Source organism: Tenebrio molitor, chromosome 1, assembly GCF_963966145.1.
Source record: "Tenebrio molitor chromosome 1, icTenMoli1.1, whole genome shotgun sequence".
In the NCBI taxonomy this organism is placed as follows: Eukaryota; Metazoa; Arthropoda; class Insecta; order Coleoptera; family Tenebrionidae; genus Tenebrio; species Tenebrio molitor.
The window spans coordinates 13,924,334-13,941,796 of NC_091046.1; the positions used below are offsets into that span (position 1 = coordinate 13,924,334).

Genomic DNA, 17,463 nt, shown 5'->3' on the forward strand with positions numbered 1-17,463 from the left:
TGTTCGAGGTTGTTTATACATCAAAATATCATCAAAACGTCAAAATCGCAAAAATCGTTGATTAATGAAAAACGGTGTATTAATGAGGTCCATTAATACACTCAATTTTAGACAAAATAATTCATTAATATTGAAATTAACAAGCGGTCAACGGAAAAGATATTTATTTTTCACTGTAGTATAATTGCATGATAATTCCTAGGATACGAAATACGTAAACATGTCCATAACAACCGGGGAATAATACAGGGCGTAATAAGAATAAGCGGGCGTAATGAATTCATAACGCCCCCTGTCAATTTAAAATTGCAAAGATGCCAATTTTTTTTTTTAAGAACACGTATAGTGAAAAATAAAATCTTGTGTGCACCACGGCGTCACCGAATGATTACGCCCATCGAACGATATCCATTCATCATTCTCCGGGCGTAATCATCGTTGTAACGCCCTTGGTGCATAAATAGCTATAGTAGCTCAGTTACTAACAACTAATAACAACTAATTTGAGAGTTTAATAAATGTCTCACTTTGTGAGGCATTTTTAATAACACGTTCAAGTTTTAAATGCGAGTTTGCATACTTTCAAGGACATTAAAAATGACAGGCGTTGGCTGGTATAGCCAATAGATATCATTAAATTCACTAAATTTAGCAAAATTTTATATTTGCAAACTTAAATCAACAGGTCGTGGTTCTTTGATTAAAAAATAGACTTTAGGAAATTTTGGAAGTTACTCAGTGTTATTATTATTTCTAAAATTATTAGAGAGGACTATCTAGACAACTGCTGAAAACTTAACCGTAGAGACTGGCCCATTAGCTCAGTTGGTTAGAGCGTCGTGCTAATAACGCGAAGGTCGCGGGTTCGATCCCCTCATGGGCCAACTTTTTTTTTTCATTTCACTGCTTTTATAAAATTTGTTACTTTTTTTGAAAGAAATACATTTGTTTTGCTGTTACTTCTCATTTGCATCCGACCAATGCATGTCAGGGAAGTTAAGTACCTGACCGCTAGACAGCGCCAGGAATCAATATTACTAGCTCCGGGCATATTCCGGGTTTTGAGATCTACATCAGGGCAACGCGACACCCGTATTGCTGATTTCCTGCTACAGAATAATTCCAAACTAACAATGTAACGTTTTTTTTTCTGTCTTATCTGCAACTCTAAAAATAAACAGTCGCTTGGTATCGTGAGACGTATTAACAATAATAGTAATTAATAAAAATATGTTTTGCTGAATAAAAGAATTTTATTTTAAAGCATCATAAATGTTTTAAAGTAAGTGTCGTATATCCCAAAAATAATTATGATTTTGCTTAAATCTTTATTACAAAATTAATTGACTGAACAAGTCCGTTGTTAAAATTGAATTTACTATTTGAACATGAAATGCCTTGGCTTGTTTCTGTTATCCTGGCTCTGAGTGATCGGAAAATTTAATTGAAAATTGCCAATACTATTGATGCCGAAGGTCCCACATTTTGAGTCCATTTAAAACAAATTACAAAAATTATTTCATTTTGGAGTACCTACGTTTATATTTTTCGTAAAAGAGATTAAGTTATCAGAGTTATTTTTGAAGAGGTGAATACAAGTCCTGTAACGTTTTAATTAAAAAAAGTCAATCTAATTTGATGTGAAAAGAATTTGTTGACCTTTGAACTTCTTTGTCGCTATAGGTTAAAAGTGGTACAGAAGCGAGTTTAATTAACTTTACTATATTTTCGTCTTTTATTTAAAGTTTCTTAATCCATCTGTGTTCCAACAATAGATAGCTTTAACCGAAGGACATTTCGTCTATTATTTCAACTACATACTTATATTTTTAACGTGCCCTTGTCGATCCACATTTCGATGATATTTTCCAGGAAAATTTAAATACCTACGTAGAGAATCCAGAAATATTTCCACATGAAAACATCTCGAAATCCTTAAGAATATACCAGGCTCTTATGTTCGAAATCCTCCTTTTGTATTATAAAAGTCATCATTTCATCATATCAAAGTCGAAAATAATAAGCAAGGAAATACGACAAGACTTCAGATAAATATCATTTTATTCGGATAAAAGTTTCAGATAAAGCCTACATGTGGGCGTAGTGGGCTCAATATAAATTTGCTTTATACAATCTTCGTCAAAAGGAAAGACAACAATATTATTTTTCGTTTATTATTTTTGTAAATAAGCAATATTTTTGTTTTGAAAACCCAATATGTATGTACTAGTAGGTACTACCTGGAAAATGTGGATAATGAAACTTGAATTTACGCATTGTGTAGATTTCTCCAGATATTTACTAATCAAATAACAAAGAAATTGTTGTTTAACATTATTCAATTATAATGGAAACTGTGTCCATTTGTACAGCTTTTGATTTATTTGGCCTCTAATTTTACATAAAGTGAGTACATTAACAAATAGACATAATTGCTGTTATCATTTACTCAACACTATTTGTAGGGTTTCACGATGAACATTGCAATAAAGATGGATTTGTAAGACATAAAGGATGTCAGTTTCAGCTTAAGATCCTTTTGTTTTCGAAAAATTATCGTCCTAATTAATGATCTGGAAATAAATTATTGTTGATGAATTGTAGCCGAGAAAATATTATTCTCATTTATCCTGCTTGTCAATTACAAAACGTCTCTAAATTTAGCTCAAAAATAATGTCGTTTACGAAACAGTCGTTCTTTAGACTTTTGCGAGATTTTATTAAACAGTGACTAAACAATTAATTATTGCATTTGGCATAAATACATGTGGTCAAGTTACTATTTCTGTCAAATAATATATTTAATAACGTCAAATTGTTATTTTGAAAAAGACGTCATGTCTTAGCTAATGCGTTCTCTTGCCAACTGATTTCTTCATAGTAATATTTCTACGTAGATATTCTTACGGACGGACGTAAATTTTAGTGTATGTTTTTGTACTTTGTCATCGCGAAATAGTAGAAGCTCGAGGAGGTTTCAGCTCTTGAATAATTTTATTTACGCAAATTTTAATTGGACTTTATCTAAAGTTGCAAACTATAATTAAAACCAGACAAACTTAAACCCAACTTACATGCTGAAATGTTTAAGTAATTTATAGAAATTGAACGTTACGCTCCGGAGGAAACAGAATCAAGTTACTGAATAAATTAAAACTACCGAGGTTTCAAAAATAAAGTGTAATTTTTCCTAAGTGGATACGCGGTAGCTGCAATAAAAATAAAAAATTAAATGCATGCTTTTACCGTTGCGGTTGTTCGTTATATTCCTCTTTTACAACCACCGAAGAAGTTCCAATTTAATGAAGGAAATAATGGAAACATATTCCTTCAAATATGCACGATTCTGCTAATAAATATTGAATACAATGTTTACTGTATTTTTGTCTGTCAGTAGTAAATTATTTATTTTATTACACAAGTACGGTTTGTTGTAAGTAAATTTTATTGGGTAAAATGATGAAAATTAGTAGGCTCATGTTGGAAACATCCAAATTTAATTAACAAATCTTTGGGATAATTTCGTGAGAAAAGAAGACATTCTCTGTAAGGCAAAAAGTTTACAAGCTGTTTGTTTTCAACGCCAACGCCCCTTAACGATAAACGTGTAAAAATTGTTGTTGTGGTACGGTTGCTCAAGCATTTACATTGCTTTTGTTAGCACAATTAAATAAACTGTGTTGCATGTTGGCATAAAGTTCTCGTTTTCATTAAAATGTCTAGAATGGAATTATTTGCTAATGTTGTAAATTATTAGATTTTATTTGATATTCAAAGGCGAAATATTTTCTAGTGAAAAGTCTGCTCTGTTCCAATAATTGTTCTCAAACAATGCGGAATTAGTCCCTTTCATAATTAACAAAGCTCATTTGCAATTCAGATTTGCAAGCTAATACTACAAATCTAACAGCTTCACTATTTATTAAAGTTTCTGGAAGGCTATATTAAATTCTTTAGAAACTATCTGAAAATTCTATATTTGTTACATGAAAAAGATTTAAAATGAAATTAATAATATTAAATTATATTGAGCTCTCCACTTCCATGGACGTTCGATGTATGACACATTCCAGACTAAGAGACAGAATTAGTTTATATTGGGTGCCCCAAAATTCGCGGAACAACTTAGCAGTACGTTGTTAAATAGTCATTAAAATATGTATCAGGTAAAAATGTTTAAAAAAATCAAACTTCTTTTTTGTAGAAGATATGGACCTATTTGTTATACTAAATGTGGCAACATTTAAAAATATTCTATGTATCCTAGTCTGCAAATATTTCATTTTTGTTGTATCCATAGAAATAAGAAAGAAAAATCAAAGCCATGTTGCCATACGTTATTTGAGGTAAAACCGACGTAAAATCACTTGTTGGAAATGCTGGAAATAATGAAGTAAATAATTGCAAACCTGATCACAATCCTTCAGAATTATTATGCCACTGGCTAGTAAAAGACAAATAGTAAAAATCTTTTTCAATATTTAAAATAAACGAGATCAAGGTTTCACCTTTTGAGCCCCCATATCTTCAAATTTAAGAGGTATAGAACTTTTTAATTATTTTTCTCATTATTTTCTAATATGAGTTGACATTGCCCCATTGAGTTGTTCTGCGAATTTTGGGGCACCCAGTATAATAAATTTGAATGACGTAAGTAAAATAAGAATGTGAGAAATATATTGAATAAAATGCAGTCAATAACAGTTATCATCACCTAACTTCTAATTTAATTAATTTATTATATCGGGTGTCCTTTGAAAAGTAGGAATGGATTTATTTCTGGTCTTTACTACTCCTACTTAAAAATTTTAAATAACACCCTATAATTTTTAACGGATTATGAAAGAGGACATTTTTTAAAGTACGTCTGTGTATAAAAGTCATTGAAGATTTTTTTTTTGAAAACTGATGTTTATCGGTTTGAAAAATCAATTTGACCAGAATTTTAGAATTTCAAGATTTCAGAATGAGTTGGAAAATGGCATGTATTATTAAATGGTTGCCATTTTGAACATTTAATATGATTCAAGTTAGAACATGTAGGCCATGCCCATGTTATTACATTTTTGTCGCTGTCACTGTCATTTTTTAGGTGAAAAGTGCGATGATGAGATTTTTATTTATTTTTGTTAAATTAACGATTGAATCTAGAAATATTGACTTGTTTTGCAATAAATTTTAAAAATATTGAGTTGTTTTGCACCCAATTTAACTCCCGTGTGTGAACGGTGTGTACTCACTTATTCACATCATTTTGATGTTTTTTTATGTGGAGCGGTAACCATAAATTTTACATTCAGTTTTCACGCCTACTTCGACTACAGTCATTTAGAATATCCCTGTACTTGTAAAGAGCGATCAAATTAATTTGTAATCGAGTTATCCATGAATCTGAAATCGTATGTCGTTACTTGAACTACACACTCCAATAAACACAGCGCGAAGCACAGGTTAGATCTCGACATATCAATCGTAAAGATATACGGATTCAAATCCATGGATGTCTCGATTACAAATTAATTATTTGATCGCTCGATATTAATATAAATAGGGAACAAAATTTAAAGTTTAAAATAAAAGGATCGATAAAGGTAGAGTGGGGAGCACGGAATTTCGCACTCCAATTTGTATGTCATTAAAAAAAACCTATCTAGTCTAAGCTTTATTGTCATTATAATCAGTCATGATATATGTGATCATGACTGATGTTTCACCTAAACTGTCACAAAACTGCCGCCAGTATCTCATTTTAATAAAATTACGTCAGTGAAATGTTCAATGTGTGCGAAATTCCGTGCTCGCCCCTGTACATGCGTCTTCACTTCTTAAATCGCTGAAAAAACGAATAAAGCAGGGCGAACTTATAATGATGTAGTGATATATTGAACGTTGTACAATTAATCATTTCTGTCTTTCTAAATCACTTTAACATTAAAAGGGATGCGTTGTAAAATAAGCTTATTATTTATTGTAAGAGAAAATATAACAAATGTATTTACTTAAGATTCTTAGTTTTTGGCAACAACACAACCATAAAATAAGCTTTTGTCAGTGGCTTCTCTTGCTTAGCTTTTTGTTATGGACCAGTGCTCGTTCACGTCAGCAATAACTTAAATACTAACAACTAATTATCGCGATGCATGCTTTTTATTCGTTCTGATTAAATAAAAACTTTATTTTTATCTTGTCAGTATTATTATTATAAATGCAAGTACAAGTAGTTATCGTAAGGAAAAAATACGAGTAGTATATTTTAAGTTTATGACATTAACTGACAACAAGTTAATTAGGGGAAGGACTCTTTCCTTATGTAGAAATGAGTACTGTCTGTGTTAAGCCTTTTGAAATAAATAAATGAATATTTAAAAATACCTTATAACAAATCTTTATATATTTTGCATCCTAAAAATTGCAATTTGTTACTTTTCTGTAGCTATCAGCATTCACGAATTTCTTTTGAAGATATGTTATTGAAAAAATACTGAATAAAAATACTTAGTGCATTAGCACTTTCATTATTACAATCACTATATATCAATGTAACGGTGTCGTATATGTTCCACAGGCGCCTTAAAAGGGCTAGCATACTCATACTTATTTTGGTTAATGTGAAGAAACGTGCGTCAACACTCTGCAATGCGTCTAACGTCGTCAAACATAGAAAAAAAATTATTACAAAAAAAGTTATATTATTCTAAGTTGTACGAAGCATTGTTTGTTGCTTTAAGATGATTTTACATTTGGTGGTTGGAGTTGCAGCGAACATACATTTTTATATCATCCAGACAAATAATTGTTGATATTTAAAAGAAAATAGAATTTGTATCTCAATTCAGAACACGAAATTCAAGAGGTATATTTTTTGTTAGCATAACAAGCATATTATTGAATACTACATAGACTACAATATGATTGAATTAATGCACCTTTTTAATGAGCAATCAAATGAGAAACACATCAAAATTCTTTATTAATAATCGAAGTAAGCCCAAACCCCAAACATTTCTTTAAAAACAATAACTGTCTATTACTGTGTACATGTATGTATTAAAAATGACAAAAATATTGGAATGTCTTAAGAAAAGAATATATGTATTATACCATTACGAAGTGTTTCGGTTAGTTCTATTTTTCTCCATTTTCAACAAAAAAATACACATTTTTGATACTTTATTATGACAAATTGAGTAAGTTGTTCTTTATGCGTTCGATGTTAGGAAAACTTTTAGAATGAGAATGCACTTGTGCAAAATCAGGTGATAACCTAGTTCACCCGCAAAAGTTTCATAACGAAAGGGATTATTTTACGAATATACTAAGGAAGCTTTTCCCATCGTGTGCTTTTTAGTACACTATAGTTAATTAAGTTCTAGCACAGTGTACGCATCGGTACCTGTTTAATATTTTAGGACACAAGTTCAACTACTGTTTGCATAAGTTACATTACGAACATTAAAGATAATTAACAACTTGAATAGATATTACTTGACAAATCGTTCCATTACGGAAAATCAATAATTTGATTTATGCAACGCTACCAGTTAATTAAATTTGTATTAGTATTGTGTGGTCATATTTTGTAACCCGTTTGTCGTTGTCGATCATAAATGATGTTCAAATATGTTATATATTATATCATTTAATAAGAATAAACTGTGTTTAGAAATAAACGTTATATTTAGTTTTGGTTATATATGACAAAAACATTATTTTTGACAAAAGATTAATACAACGTACATTTTAAAATAAATATATAAATCTTATATAAATAGAGTAGATGAAATATTATTGTTTTCTGAGACTATTCTTTTTTGAAAATTATGTCACATGTCTATTTGTTTTCTATATTTATCTCTAGCACCTGTTTTGCTTTATAACTGTACATATTTTGTTTTATACAGCCCAGATCTGTCAGTGCTGACGTACATATCTGCTCCTACTTTTAAGTTTTATCATGAACTACATTTTGTGAATGTCTACGCTCCAAACGTAATAATAAATGGCTTAACCCCTTTTAATAAAAGATATTAAAGGTAACTCGATAACCATATCAAGAAAGTTATTTTCTTTTGTAATAAAGTAATTTACAATAATTTTGAAAAACATTCTAATAAAGTATGGATAAAATTAATGATGGAAATCACTTTTAATCCGTTGTTAATTAGGAGTATAAAATAAGAGATACAATAGTTATTTTCATATGAGTTGCGCTGTCAGATTACTTTTCAGGCACGAGGCGGTAGGCGAGTGTTGCAAAACAGGCCGAATACCTGAAAAGTGACAGCGCACGAATATTGAATAACGTTTTTCGTGTTCGTTTGGGCAAAGTGTTAAAAAAACATTAATTAATTCTAAATTTTCATGTTATGTATTTCGGGAAACGAACACGAAAAAACAATTATGTTATCCATATCCTAACAAAATAATCACATAAGATTTAAGTGAAGAATTTGTTAGCGTTTTGACATGGAAAGTCTAAAAGACAATCTAATGAACATGGAAGAGATTTGTGAGGAGGTGGTTAACAGAATTGAGATAAAAGGAAAAAATGGTAAACAATGTTGAACGAATAAAGCGATTTGACATGGATGCTTTCTCAGCCGGAGTTTGTTTGTGACCCACATCAGTGACATCGAAGTTACATTAAGAAACACACAGGCAGAGAAAGTAGCTGAAGGGATTGACAGAGGGTTGGTAGTCACTGATACATACTATATAATACATACCATAAAATCCATCTGTAGAATTATACAAAAAGGAATGTATTCAATAAAGTAGTATATAATTTAAGAAAATAGAGACTAAATAATATAAAAGTTTATATGTATACAGATTATTTAGCTTATTTTCCTTCTTTTCAATAATACTTCATAAAACTTTACTGACTCAGTATCTTTAAATTAGATTAGAATCTTGTCTGTATTTTGTTCATAACTACACTTTTTACATTCAGGTACCGTGCGGTCTTTCTATCAAGTGGGTCATGACAGTGGAAACGAATGCCGTTGGGCTGCAGCATATTTGGCGCATATTTAAATGAAAATTAAAAATATGTTTTATTAGTCTGTCCGTAATATCCTTTGATATTTTTAATTTCCCATTTTTTTATTTTATGGTGTAATTATAATAATGTCATGATTCACTTGATAGAAAGACTTTTGGATCGCTCGGTAATATTCACGCCTAAATGGAAAGGAAAGGAAAATGTTCTTACAACTCTCTATTTAGTTTTTATGTGTACTTCTGATAAGATAGTGTAATGTTATATTCTGCCACTTTGAAAAATTCGATGTACATAGTACATAGGTATTATAAATTCTGCGGTTTCTAATTTCATACCCGAAAAATGTAAACGCCAGTCTTACATGGAATCACTGATTTGTATCAAATATTAAAATGACGTTTACTTTAATGGCCGTCGTTATCCAATCCAATCCAATTTCGCACCCTGTTCTAGGACGCGAAGTGCTCGTTTCACGTACGGTTGCACTAAAACAAATAATTGTAAAAACTTACTCACTGCACACACATTTTATTTAACTATTATTATTACGTTCTTACATATTAAATTGTGATGAATTATTTTCTGCTTCGTTCCACATTATTTCTTTATTGTTTGTTTATAATGATATTACAATAAATTTATCTAGGCAGCTAAGTAGCATATGTGATGTGAACAAACAAACATTTAACAAACCATTTTTAATGATATTTATAAAATAGATATTTTTCTACGTTTTAGAGAAAAATCCAAATTTCTTCTCTAGCTTTAAAATAGAAGAAGAAGATAGAAGGAATCCCGGACTTGTCTAAAATTGCAACAATTTCTTTTTCACTTTGTTAGTTCTTTGTTATAATTAACTAATGACAAAATTCAAATATTTTGTCCGGCATTTAAGCCTTGTGTGCCTTATTCATTCGTTTTCAATTTTTCAAACTTCAAAGTCAAGAACTTTTCTCTATTACCTATTACTTTTTTACACAGATGTATTAAAAAAAGGAAGGATATCATATAAAATTTTGAAGCTTAGAATGGCTGGGAGCGGCTCGGTGCACAATAATGACATGATGGCTTTGCTAAATTACATTCCTCTATGGGTTCACATCCAGAATGTTCAAATGTGTAACTTTAAAGACACCGTAGATAAACCCAACGATTTTTCTGATGGACATGGATTTGAAGATTTTGAAGGAATTTTTTCTACACATATTATTCAAAATCTTAACTACAATAGAAGATAAGTTCTTTATTTCTTACATTTTTATACTTATCTTTATTAGATTATTTTCAGTATTAAGTTAATAAAAATTAGTATGAATTAAATTTAGTTCTCAAAATGATATGGATGAAATTCAATAATACGAATTTTTAAATTACATGTTTTTGGTGTCGTTTAGCAATTGAACTTATAGATCTGCACATACTCGTATTTTGCTAACATTTATGTGTGGCATAATTTTTTTAAACCTTTAGCGATACTTGTCACTGCTAATTTTCTGATATTACCCGTTTGACCAAGACTTGTTTGCTTGAAGATGACTAATTAAGGAATTCTCTATGGCAACCAGATGAGAGGTTTTGGTAGTGGAGGAGTAACGCCACACCTCCCGGAGCAGCGAACCAGGCAGGTATAGCTAGCTGGCTGCTGGCTGGCTGTAGCAAAGTAATCCAGCAGCGGCCCGGAGCTCTTCGTTCCTGAGGGCAGACACCCCGGATCAATACCCCGGACTCCCCGAACCGGTCGCGCTCCCTAACAACGCTATTAAATGATTCGACTTGCCGCCACGCATTCCTTTTTCTGTTGTCTTCTGTCACAACAAAACTTTAGACTTCCGACTATCATCCATCACTATGGAGTGAGGGCCATAAAAATGTTAATTTTTTTCTGATACGAATCTCGCACGATTTTATTTCCAAAGCGATGAAAATGGTGGATGCGCCAGGCCATTTTCTAAACTTTGATCCGCAAACCTTCTGAATTATGTATTTGTCAAAAGAGTGTACATGCATAAAATGGCCAACGAAGGGCGTGCATTTTAATAACTACATTCCAAGTTCGGAAAGAAATTACTTAAAGTAAACCATGCAGAAACTCTTTCTAAATTTTACTTTACGAAGTGTAATATATGCATGAATTTTTACACAAGATAAATGAAAAGGTGCAGCTGCATTAAAACGAGATAAATTTTTCCATTATTAAAATTTTTACATTTGCTTTGTTTGAAAATGTTATTACTACGTTTCCTTAATGACCAATGAATCATTTCCATGTGTGTTTTTTTTTAAATTCACCGACATTTTCGAAAGCAATCATAAAAAGTATCATTAATTTGTTAAAATTCATAAACACAACAGTGGTGAGTGTGTCGTGACAAAAGTGAAGATACAATAAACTACCAAAGTTTGCTCGTTATTGTCTAAACAACGTAAACTTTGCGTACATACACAAGAGATATTTGTGTAGTATGTCAAATAATAAAGAGAGAGATAACTTTCATCGCTCTTTAGCGTACATCCGTCTTAAATTGAAGCAATGTTATTGACCACTTTTTTTCACTTAAGGTTCCAATTAACTTTTATCAAATTGACAATTTGTTGTTGCAGTACTTTTTATCGACACAATTTATATCTACTGTTTTAGGTGTGAGAACCTTGCAACATATGCACATTTGTTTTTTTAAATTTGGCGTCGAAGTAGGCGTTGAACTGTCGATTGTGAACGCACCATACAGGTTACGGATCAGGAATCAGCAGTTTAAATCTTAGGCTTTACACGAGTGGTGTGATCTCAATCCAAACGCCTAAATTTAAAAAACACCCTTTATACCGATTAATTTAATAACTTATTATTAATTCATAAAGGAATATCATTACAGCTTGGCTTCACACATGTTTAACTTGAACAAAATCAGCTGTATTTTCAGAATGTTTCGCATATGCTTTTAAATATTGCCAAGGTCGAAAAACATGTCTAATTAAATCTCCGGTGTCATTTATCAAACAGTTAATTCCCATAAAATGTGTTTGCGAAAAACTGTTGTCAAAAGTATTGTGTGTGGATTTTCAGTAAATCATTTCGAAACTATTCAGCTGGGTAAATCGTGAAATTTAAATTTTATGCCAATATTTTATTCCGATATCTTCCTCAAACTTCATTTTTGACTGTATAATTGAAACTCTCATTTTTTATTCAAAGGATTCATGTTTTTTATCTCGCAATCTGCAAACCTTGGTTTTTACATTTTTTGTTTAGTTTTAACACTTTGACGTACATATATTTAAAACAATATGATTTCTTTACAAGTCTATCGAAGGTTTAATGTTCCGATATTATTCAAGATATTTGAATAATCGTTAATAACTTTAGTCAAGCACATGTCGTGATTATTTTATTGAAAACATAGTGAGCTATCGGAGAGAATAATTGAATGAACGCTATCAAGCGTGCCATGAACGCTTGAGCGAAATACATTGAGACAAGTTGGGACTATTTACGATGAGGAAAATTCGTTAAACAGCTTTCTGCATAGACTTTAGTTGAATTAAGTATTAAAATAGTCTAAGTGCTTATACCATGCTTTTGGCTAAAAATAACTTACATTAATGAACGTGGCAATCAGCTAAATTAAACGAAGTTTATGAAATTGGTGAGAATGAGTTTAATATTAAAAACCTTGTTCAATATCATTATCAGAAAATTGAATTTTAAATTTTAAAGGAGTTTTTTGCTTGAATAATTATTCCGTTATTTCTCGGAGATTGGTCTCTACTTTCAGATTGTAAAGTGATCACACAATAACTTAACTGATACCTAACTATTTAAAAGACGTAAATGTTCTTTAGAAGTTTAAGCAATAAGTTTAAAACTTCTTACTTAATCCTAAGAGCCACTGCCACGGCTGTACTAAAAATTGTCGATATCACTCGCGAATCTACGAGCTTACTTTGAAGTAAAAAGTAACGTTTTTCCGTAAATCTGTCACTGGAAATTTGCTTGTGCGTGTTCAGATTTGGTTTGTGGTGAGTGGCAAATTTAAAATGAAATTTACGTTGATAAGTTCGATCTAGATATAAAAATTTTATTAGGCCAAAAGATATCACGAAATTGATTTTTTAATTTAGTTTTTTAATGTTTATATTTCAATTCTTTCCGTAACAGCAAAAAGTTGTAGTTAATTTTTGAAAGAAGAATTTGTGATAGAATGCTAAATTGCCAAATTCTATAAACTGAATTTTTCTACTCCCTTCTCTAAAGTGCCACATTTTGCAACAACACAAATAGTGTATAAAACGTCACTTTAAATAGGACTGTTCATTATTTCATTAGTCAGGACTTGATGTTCATTCGGACGTTTTCGGAAAATAAAACAATCTCGAAGTTTCTTTAAACACGGTTTGAATTTTTTGAACACATGTCAAATTGATAATTTCAGGTTTCGTAGAAAAAATATACTCGTAGCATGCAAGTCATTTATAAACTTTTTAGTCACGGGTTTTATTAAATATTCGCAACGCTCTTGCCTAATAAAACTCGTGAATAAAAGGGCGTATATAAACCTTGTTGCATACTATACTTTTTGTACTCATAGCCTTGAAAACAACGCTTCCAACATCCAACGCATTAAAAAAAAAATCTGTCTTGATAATTATAAAATTTAGTTCATAAAATACAACTTCCCTGGGTTTTCCTCCATTAAAACATTACGGAAAGATTTATAATCGTTGAAAATTGTTCCTACAAAATTCACAAATTATTGCAAAAATTGAAATATCAAGTGAAGCAATTGTTTCCAATAACCAAAGATCACTACCTACTTGGTTTTATGTTCTTTTTGTCATTACTTTTTTGTTTGTTGTTTTCTCTTTGTATCTTAATATTTACTTCATTTCTCTTTGAACCTGTTTTTAAATTTTTTGCTACACTGTATAAAGTAAACGGATTCTTACTCGTATTTAATGAAAAATCTTCTCTTCAATTTCTTTTGTTTTTAGATCCTCGTTTTTGTTGCTTTACCCGATCCTACTATTTTTAATATTTACTATGTTATTGTAAATGAATTTTATACATGTTCGTAATATTTGATGTTTGCCATACATGATTGCACAAGAGAATTCAATTTCTAATCAATAATTTGGAACGTAATTAGTAATTACAATTGATTGTTTTCACATGTAGGTATTTATTTTTAAGAACAACTTCAACGAATACGAAAATCCATATTTATGAAATCTGGTTAGAAAAACAAGGTGTGTGTGAAACACAAACATGCGGAATTTCATTAAAAATTATAACTGCAGGTATGTACACACACATACGTACAATTGGGACAGAGTTATTGACATTTCTGCAGTTCCCAATGGAGTTGCTTGACATAGAATCTGTGTAAATGTTATTGTTCAAAATTGCATTGATCCATAACCTGAGTAATATAACAAGATGATTCGTGCAAATTTCTAGAGTATAATTGCAGATTACCTTTGAACAAGTCTATTGTTTGACATAACTTCTTTAATATTTATAAAATGTGTTTAGTCTTTTATATTACGCCAGGAAGAAAATTAAATGTGCAAGTAAGATTTATTTTTATAGTTGTTAAACTTAATTTAAATCCTTTCTGCGTAATTTATTTACGGAGTCTATTACTGCATATTTTTAATTAAAACTCTAAGTCAACATTTAAACATTCATCTGATCTTTGAATTAACTTTAATGTAATTTCTTGCAGTTGTTAGCAAATACATGCATTTTATAAGTTGATAAGAAAACCTCCTTCTGAACAAAATCGTCGAACGTGGTCCCTTAAATATTTGTTTGTACATTATCTGTACATTTTTACATAAGTGTTTAATGTTTCTACAGTGTGAACATAAAGTTTGGAACAAAATTAATAATCGCGTTATGTGATGTTTTTAACAAAATCGCTCGGACATGTTACATTACAATTTTTTTGAGAAAATGACAAATTTTACTTTCAAATTTTAATTTAATTTTTAATGTAAAAATCTTCAATGACCACATACAAAAACAAACAAACATCTAAGGTTAACAATAAAATTTAATGTAAATGTTGAAATTGTCCGCCGTCAATCATTTGGCACTCACCGGCTCTTTGTACACTGCGCTCAATAATGTCAGGGTTTATTTGTTCCATTTCAGAGTGAATTCTCTGCCGCAAATCTTCTAAGTTGTTTGATCTATAAAAAGCAATTTACATTAAAAATTAAATAAAAATTTTGAAGTAAACTTGGTCATTTTCTCAAAAAAATTGTTGATAACGTCATTGCGCAAAAACCAATGACGTCATTTAAACAAGTTGGACGTCACATGATGGCTTTGTTCAAAATAAAATTGACCTATTCGAGCCATTCTCCTAAAAACTTCACATAATGCTATTATGAATTTTGTTCCAAACTTTATGTTCACACTGTATATAAATAATTGTAAGCATTAGGTATAAAATATAGCTTCCTTACATATATCAAAGATTCACCACATCTTGTTTCAATAAACAACAATACAAGCAATAAATATCCCTACAATCCTATACAATAACTGAAGACGATACAAGTTGGGAAATTAAACACTAGTTTCAATTGACGCAAGTCCTTTAAAATTTAAATTTAATGTAATACTGTGAGAAGCAAGAATTTGGTTAACAAGAAATTCAGAATTGTCTTAATACGATGTGTGGAAGAATTGAAAAATTTAACTTCTCGTTTTTCCCCACATCAAAATTCAACACCTTTGCCACGTGTATTTTCTATGTAAATTGCGGTGTTGGTGAACCTTTGATATGTGGACAGAGTTAAAAATAAATAATAATTAAATTAATATTAATTTAGGTGGATAATTTGAAGTACGTACCAACAATTTTTATGTCTTCAATATCTATATACTCGTAGTATTCTCGTACATATTTATTTCCATACGTAGCCAAAAAATTAACTAATTAGTCAATTATTTCATGATTTTCTATTATTAAATACAACTTTTAGATACGTTTTGTAGATCAAATGATTTCGCAATAAAACAAGTTACCTACAAGATGTAAAGTAGAGTTCATTACCAGTCGTTCAGTAGATCGAAGGAACATTCTTCTATCTAGTATTTTCTACTCTATATGGTTGACAACTTTGACCTAAATTTCACTGTGCATTGACAAAGAACCAAATTTTGAATGTTTGTACGAGAAGTGACGCCAATTACGTTTACATGCTTTAATTAATTATGGTTGAGTTTTATATAAAAAATTTCTGATTTCATGTTTACACATAATCTCAGTTGTTGTTTTTGATATTTGATAAACTTTGATAGCATTTTAATCTCAAGTATATTTCTGCCTGCACAACTTATATCACACAATTTTGTTTTAAAATACACTAAGGCCCGTATTCACCAACGCCAGTTAACGTTAACTGTAGGTTATAATACTTCGTTACTTTAGTTACCTATTGTTATAACAATGTTTTCGTATATTTTAACCTACAGTTAACTTTAACTGGCGTTGGTGAATACGGGCCTAAGGCCCGGTTTATTCACCTTCAAGTAATTTATCTGGCCAGTAGTTGCTATCATTTAGAATTTGCTATTGGTAGATCCATGGCAATTACCGTTCAATTAAAGTTACATACCAAGGGATGTATGGAACCTTCCAAATGTTTATGCTTTCCAACAGAAATTTAAATCTATGTTTGAAATAAATTTTCCTTAAATATATATATTTTTTTATTACAGGTGGTCGAAAGTATTTAATTAATAAATATGAAAAAAAGCTCTTTGAATAATTGAAGAAAATTGTCTCAAAAAACAACACCAATCAAAATGTTCAAATAAACAAATTGCCTCATAAACATCGATCAAAATGAATGGTATAATTATTTAATTTCTTACATTCAGCAAATTTTGTATGTTTTCATTACTGATTTTGTAAATGTTTTTATCTATCTTATGTTCGTTGATCATTATAAATTGTTATTATTCCCATTACACGGTGGTTAACAGGAAGCTCGGCTGAACTTCGTCATTACTACCAAGTAATAATAAACAAATTGATAATTATGTAAAGCAATGACATATTATTATTATTATTGTTATTATCATTAGTGTTTGTTAAACATTTTCAGTTTAACCCTTTTATTGCCCAATAAAACACACTGCTCAGTCTGTCATCGTCATCAATCATCATTCAATGCAGTATCAATTCTAAAGTGTGGTACATGTACTACTACCGCATAGAAAATGTTAAATAAATTGTTTTGTAAATTTCTGTAGCAATCTATTTGTACATCTGTTTAAGATTATACCAAAAAATCGTAATGATAATTTATTTAGTTATTCTAGCACATTTGATAACACATCTAGTAATTTGAGAGTCCCACAATTGTGTACTTTTATATGAACAGTATGTTTCACAAAGTGGTAATTAATTTTTTTTTCTTTTGGTGAATAATGCTATTAACAT

General features: G+C 30.3%; 1 protein-coding gene and 1 non-coding gene across 6 annotated transcripts in view; both read left to right on the plus strand.

The window, feature by feature from the left end:
* Positions 1-17,463, plus strand: part of LOC138122304 (uncharacterized) — a 194,396-nt gene that overhangs the window by 15,486 nt on the left and 161,447 nt on the right. The gene's annotated exons all lie outside the window — the stretch shown is intronic.
* TRNAI-AAU (transfer RNA isoleucine (anticodon AAU)) lies at positions 811-884 on the plus strand. Its single transcript has one exon. It is a non-coding gene; the product is annotated as a tRNA-Ile (tRNA).